Below are 7685 nucleotides of genomic sequence, written 5' to 3'. Positions count from 1 at the left end.
TTGAGGCAGAGTCTCATTCTGTCACCCAAGCTAGAGTGCAGCTGCATGATCTCAGCTCGCTGCAACCTCTGCCTCCCAGATTCAAGTGATTCTTGTGCCTCAGCCTCCTAAATAGCTGGAATTACAGGTGCCCACCACCACACCTGGCTAATTTTTGTATTTTTAGTACAGATGGAGTTTTACCTTATTGGCCAGGCTGGTCTCAAACTCTTGACCTCAAGTGATCCGCCCACCTCAGCCTCCCAAAGTGCTGGGATTATAGGCACGAGCCACCGTGCCCAGCCCAGAGTCTGTCCTTATTTCATAATTGTATCATACTGGAAACAAATATAGTGCTGGCATTGAGCAAGTGCTCAGTTATGGTAATCCATACCACAGAATAGTTTGTTGTAGTTACAAATGAATCTATAAGATTTCTATGTATTAACCTGCAGAGAATCTTTAAGGCATAGTAAGGGAAAGACATTTATTACAAAAGAAAAAATTTTGGAGATATATATATGTGCATATGTACATATATATAGAATTTACACCAAACCCTTGAGAAAGGTTATTCTCTGGAAAAGAAAGAGGGATTTGAAGGTAGATGAAGAGAAATGTTTATATTTTGCTATTTTTTTTCTGTTGTTTGCATTTGCATTTTTACAACAAGAATGTGTGTATGTAATAGTTGTCAAAAAATATTATTTATTTATTTATTTATTTGGGACAGGGTCTCGCTCCATTACCCAGGCTGGTGTGTGATGGCGTGATCACAGCTCACAGCAGCTTTGACCTCCCAGGCTCAAGTGATCCTCCCACCTCAGCCTCCTGGGTAGCTGGGACTACAGGCATGTGCCACCACGCCTGGCTAATTTTTTTGTATTTTTTGTAGAGATGAGGTCTCACCATGTTGCCCAGGCTGGTCCTGAACTCCCAGGCTCAAGCGATCCACCCACCTCAGCCACCCAAAAGTGTTGTGATTACAGGCGTGAGCCACTGCTCCCAGCAAAATATATTTTATAAATAAATCAAGATGAAAACATTTTAGACTATAAAGATTTGTTTTTAAACTGAAGAAATCAATTCAATGGCTTTAGGAAGGGAGATCAGATTTTTTTTTAAGCAATAACTTTTCTTTCCTTCTTCTTCCTTTTTTTTTTTTTTTTTTTTTTGTTTGAGACAGAGTCTCGCTTTGTTGCCCAGGCTGGAGTGCAATGGTGCAATCTCAGGTCACTGTAACCTTCGTCTCATCCCGCTCCTAACACTGTCACTTTGGGAATCACATTCCTACAAGAGTTTTGGTGAGGACAAATTATATTGAAATCATGGAATTAGTCATAATGAATTGCTGTTGGTATTCCAATGTCTTCAGACCTCCTGACTGAAGAGAAAGACAGAACTGTAGTCCCAGTCAAGAAAGTCTGTGGTCTGGAAACAACCAAAGTTCCAGTGACTTACAGTTTCATGTTCTCTTACTTGATCACATGCTGCTTCCATTTTTTAAGATCAACTGGGTTTGGACTTCTGAAGAACACACATGGAGGGTAAAGCAATTCAAGTGATTCTCTTACCTCAGCCTCCTGAGTAGCTGGAACTGCGGTGCGCACCACCACGCCTGGCTAATTTTTGTATTTTCAATAGATAGATGGTTTCGCCATTTTGGCCAGGCTGGTCTCAAACTCCTGACCTCAGGTGATCCACCCGCCTCGGCCTCCCAAAATGCTGGGATTACAAGCATGAACTACTGCGCCTAGCCAGCAATAACTTTTCTAAAGGCAGTGTTCTGAAGACAAAAATGTATGTTTTTGCAGTGCTGGAGACAAAACATCTTTTTTATTTTCTTTAATGACTTCTAAAAAATGAATATTTTTATAATGCACATTTGGATCTGTCCATGAAATACATTTAAGTGCATACACGTTTATTTTTGAGCCTATCGACATCTTATAATTCTCATCAGTCTATAGTATTTTCTCAGTCATTTCAACAAATGAAGTTTTTAGTGATCATGAAGTTGATAATATTAAATACCAGCCATTTAATATTTGGTAATCAAGGTACACACTGTTCTGTAAAAATGTGATAAAGTTTTAATGGTATGGAATGATATCAGTTATGGTACTTTCAGCTGCAGATAACAGAACGCCCAGCTAAAGTTTGCTTAGAACAGCATTTCTAAATGCCCTATTGGCATTTTAGCAGGCTGTTTCACCCATGGGAGAATGTTTAGCATCCTTGGCCTCAGGTACCAAATGCTACTAACTCCACCCAGTCATTGAATAAATCAAAGTATCCCCCACACATTTCCAAATGCCCTTAGTTGTACAGTACAATTCCTGGTTGGGGGCTGCTAGCCTAAATAGTGAAGATATTTATTATTATCATATAACAAGAAGCTTGAGACAAGGTGGTTCCAAGGTTTTGGATTTTGTTGTTGTTGTCGTCGTCGTTATTTTGGAGACAGGGCCTTGCTCTGTTGCCTACGTTGGAGTGCAGTGGTACAATCATAGCTCACTGCAGAATCGAACTCCTGAGCTCCAGTGATCCTCCCACCTCAGCCTCCCAAGTAGCTAGGACTATAGGCACATGCCACCACACTCGGCTAATTTTTAAATTTTTTGTAGAGATGGAGTCTTGCTTTGTTGCTTGGGCTGATCTTGAACTCCTGGCCTCAAGTGATCCTCCCACCTTGGCCTCCCAAATGCTAGGATTATAGGCATAAGCCATTGTGCCTAGCCTGGTTCCAAAGTTGATACAGTAACTCAATGATGCCTAGGAGAATCTAGAATTTTTTCGCTCCTTTTGAGCTCTACTATCTACAGTATGTTGGTTTTCACCTTCAGCTTAGCCTCTCATGGTAACAAGACGACTGCCTCAGCCCAGGACTGATGTCTCCAAATAATTGTATCCAAAGGCAAAAAAAAAGGCCAATTTCTCTTTATGAGTCCCTTTTTATCAGGAAGATAAATCTTTTTCAGTGGTCCCTCAACAGACTTCTCAGCTAGTCCCATAACCAGGAATGGATGACTGTGTGTGGTCATCCATTTGAGGAATCGGAGATCAGCCTGGTCAACATAGTGAGACCTTGTTTCTATAAAATAAAATAAAATAAAATAAAATAAAAAGGGAATTGGTATTTGCCTATGCTGAGGTGGGGTAAATGATATCTGGCATTTGCAACCTCTGTAAAGGAACATAGGCTCAGTAATTGTCTTAATTTCTTCTATGTTGCTATAACAATACCTGAAATTTTAATAAGAAATCTGCTCCCATGATCCAAACACCTCCCACGAGGCGCCACCTCCTAACACTGTCACTTTGGGAATCACATTCCTACATGAGTTTTGGTGAGGACAAATTATATTGAAATCATGGAATTAGTCATAATGAATTGCTGTTGGTATTCCAATGTCTTCAGACCTCCTGACTGAAGAGAAAGACAGAACTGTAGTCCCAGTCAAGAAAGTCTGTGGTCTGGAAACAACCAAAGTTCCAGTGACTTACAGTTTCATGTTCTCTTACTTGATCACATGCTGCTTCCATTTTTTAAGATCAACTGGGTTTGGACTTCTGAAGAACACAGCATTGTGGGTAAATGACTGGGGCTCCAGGAGGCCACATTCTGGGCAGGGAGGATTAATGTCTATAGTTCATGCTTATTGTATCTACCCTAGCTTTACTCTTCCCCCCAGTGGCCTGGTCTGGAGCAGTTACAGTCGTACAGCATGATGGCTCTGGAATATGCCTTCTGGAACAGTCCTAGCTTTGCCAAATGGTAACAATGTAGTTAGGTTTCTTCAGCAGGCACTGAAAAAAAAAATCCAAATATCTCTGCCCTCATGGAGCTTACATTTTAACAGAGGGATATAAATAATCTATGACAGACTTAATAAGTTAGGCAACATGACAGAAGATGATTGTCATGGAAAAAGTAGAGTAAGAGAGATCTGATGTATCGGGAGGGTGAGGGCAGCTGCAGTATTACCAGATGGTCAGGGAGCATTATTGAGAGGGTGACATATGAACAAAGACTTGAAGCATGTGAGGGAGTGAACGGTGTGGACATACGGGTGAAGAATGTTCCTGAGGCAGGAGAATGACTGACATTTTTTATGGAGCAGTAAAGAAGTTAATGTGGTTGGGTGAAGTGATTGAGAGGGAGAACAGCAGGAGGTGAGGTCGGAGAAGTAAAGGGGGCACAGGTGAGGTAGTGGCCATTGTTAGGACTTTGGCTTTTATTCTGAGTATGATGGGGAGTCTCTGGAGGGTTTTGAGCAGAGGAGACATGATCTGACTTAGCGGTTTTTTTTTGTTTGTTTGTTTTGTTTTTTGTGAGACGGAGTCTCACTCTGCCACCCAGGCTGGAGTGCAGTGGTGCAATCTTGGCTCACTGCAACCTCCGCTTCCTGGGTTCAAGCGATTCTCTTGCCTCAGCCTCCTGAGCAGCTGGGATTACAGGTGCACACCACCATGCCCAGCTATTTTTTTTAATTTTTAGTAGAGACAGGGTTTCACCAGGTTGGCCAGGCTGGTCTCGAGCTCCTGACCTCAAGTGACCCATGCCTGACCCTGATGTAGCTTTTAAAAGGACCCCTCTGGGCTGGATCCGGTGGCTCACGCCTGTAATCCCAGCACTTTGAGAGGCCGAGGCGGGTGGATCACGAGGTCAGGAGATCGAGACCATCCTGGCTAACACGGTGAAACCCCGTCTCTACTAAAAATACAAAAAATTAGCCGAGCCTGGTGGTGGGCGCCTGTAGTCCCAGCTACTCAGAAGGCTGAGGCAGGAGAATGGCGTGAACTTGGGAGGCAGAGTTTGCAGTGAGCCGAGATCACGCCACTGCACTCCAGCCTGGGTGACGAGCAACACTCCGTCTCAAAAAAATAATAATAAAATAAAAATAAAAAAAATAAAAGGACTCCTCTGGCCAGGCATGCTGGCTCATGCCTGTAACCCTAGCACTTCAGGAGGCCGAGGTGGGTGGATCACTTGAAGTCAAGAGTTTGAGACCAGCCTGGCCAACATACTGAAACCCAGTCCCTACTAAAAATACAAAAATTAGCCAGGTGTGGTGGCAGGGGCCTGTAATCCCAGCTACTCAGGAAGCTGAGGTGGAAGAATCGCTTGAACCTGGGAGGCAGAAGTTGCACTGAGCCGAGATCATGACACTGCTTTCCAGCCTGGGCAACAGAAGGAGACTCCGTCTCAACAAAATGAAATAAAATAAAAATAAAATAAAGGACCCCTCTGGATGTTTTCCATGTGTTGAGGATAAACTGAAGGAGGGGAAAGAATGGAAGCAGGGAGATTAGTTAGGCGGCTACTGGAGTCATCTGAGCAACACAAGATGGTTTGGACAAGGATGCTAGAAATGAAGGTGGTGGAAGTGTTCAAAATTTGAACATATTTTGAAGTAGAATTGGAGAAATGTCCTGATGGTCTCCATCGTACGACTGTAAGGGTTTCTGGCCTGAGCAATTGATTATTTTTTATTTTTTGTTTTTGGCTGGCCTGACCAATTGAAAGGATGGAGTTGGCATTAAGAAGAACAAGACTGTGGACAAAGGAGGTTTTGGAAGGATTATCAGAAGTTCCATTTTGGACATGCTAAGTTTGAGATGCCTGTTCAAGAAGAGATGTCAACTAGGTGGTTGGCTATATGATTCTATGGTTTTATAATAGGTCCTAACTAAGAACATAAATTTCATGAAAAAGGCCGGGAGCCGTGGCTCATGCTTGTAATCCCAGCAGTCTGGGAGGCCGAGGCAGGCAGATCACCAGAGGTCAGGAGTTTGAGACCAGCCTGGCCAACATGGTGAAACCCATCTCTACTAAAAATACAAAAAATTAGCCAGACGTGGTGGTGCATGCCTGTAGTCCCAGCTACTCAGGAGGCTGAGGTGGGAGAATTGCTTGAGCCCGGGAGGTGGAGGTTGCAGTGAGCCGAGATCATGCCATTGCACTCCAGCCTGGGTGACAGAACGAGATTTCATCTCAAAAAAAATAAATAAAATAAATTTCATGAAAAAGCACTTCATGCAATGCATGGAAAATGGTAAATGCTCAATAATGTGAACTGCAGTGATGATGATGGTGATTTTGATGATGATGATGAAGATAATTATGGTGATGAAGATGATGCTTTTTTTTTTTTTTTTTGAGACGGAGTCTCACTCTGTCACCCAAGCTGGAGTTCAATGGCATGATCTCCACTCACTGCAACCTCCACCTCCCAGGTTCAAGTGATTCTCCTGACTCAGCCTCCCGAGTAGCTGGGATTACAGGCACCCGCCACCATGCCCGGCTAATTTTTGCATTTTTAGTAGAGACGGGGTTTCACCATGTTGGCCAGGCTGGTCTCGGACTCCTGACCTCAAGAGATCCGCCTGCCTCAGCCTTCCAAAGTGTTGGGATTACAGGTGTGAGCCACTGCGCCCGGCAATGATGATAATTTATATCACACACCTCTGAGGGCACTCTGACTCACAATTTAACCTGCTCTAGGAATGAATAAATCTTCCTATCCTCTTAATTCAGCATAAACAAAGTTGGATTTTCCACTACTCTACCTACATTTTTACTTACTGCAAAAATGGTAGAACATTAGAGTGAATTTTAGAAATAAATAAAAGCCTCGTAATCTTACCACCTAACCATACTTTTTATTTTTCCATATATTCCCCTTTTGTCTCCTCATTTTGAAAACACAATTTAAAATAGTTGAATCATGAAGTATGTATACATGTGCGTCCCAGTTACTTCAAGTGACATTATCCCATAAGCGATTTTCCAAGTTACTGCATAGTTTCCATAATTTTAATTTTTACTAATTGCAAAATAATCTATATTTAGTTGTCCCTTTTCCTATTGTTGCTCATTTAGACTGTTTTGTAACCTATCACTGTTATAGCTAAGGCTGCAATCTCACACATTTAACAAGTTTTTTCCTCCAAAGATATACTGCCAAGAGCAGGATTACTGGGTCAAAGGGCATAAATATTTTCGGAATTCTCAATACATAATGCCAACTTGTGGAAAAGTTTGCACCAATTTACAATGCCAAGGATTGGATCTTTTCATAGGAAAAAAGACAATAATGAGTAAAACCAAATACATCAAACTGGAGTCACTGACAAAATACATTTCCTACGTCCGTTTTAATGAAACTGTACCCATAGATGTTCTTATGTTCTTAGCTAGGCTACACAGCCTCAGCTAATTTTCATAGCCTACTTGGTTCTTAAGTTTCTTTCCTTTTTTTTTTTGGATACAGTCTCGCTCTGTCACCCAGGCTGGAGTGCAGTGGCACCATCTAGGCTCACTGCAACTTCCGCCTCCCAGGTTCAAGCAATTCTTCTGCCTCAGCCTCCCAAGTAGCTGGGACTACAGGCAAGCGCCACCACGCCCGGCTAATTTTTGTATTTTTAGTAGAGACGAGGTTTCACCATATTGGCCAGGATGGTCTCAAACTCCTGACCTCGTGATCCACCCGCCTCAGCCTCCCAAAGTGCTGGGATTACAGGCGTGAGCCACCACGCCCAGTCATGGTCCTTAAGTTTCACTTAAGTTTTGGCTTCAGTTCAGACTTGCTTGCTGCTAGGTATGGTGAATGCTCTTAAATAATCTTTTTGTTACTTGTACTGAAAATTGATTTGAAAAACCATTTTTTAAAAACCCATGTTTTACATCATTCCTCTTATTC

This window comes from Macaca mulatta, chromosome 14 (assembly GCF_049350105.2).
Source record: "Macaca mulatta isolate MMU2019108-1 chromosome 14, T2T-MMU8v2.0, whole genome shotgun sequence".
Classification (NCBI taxonomy): Eukaryota; Metazoa; Chordata; class Mammalia; order Primates; family Cercopithecidae; genus Macaca; species Macaca mulatta.
The sequence above is the reverse complement of the archived record's forward strand: the minus strand, read 5'-3'. Positions refer to the sequence as shown.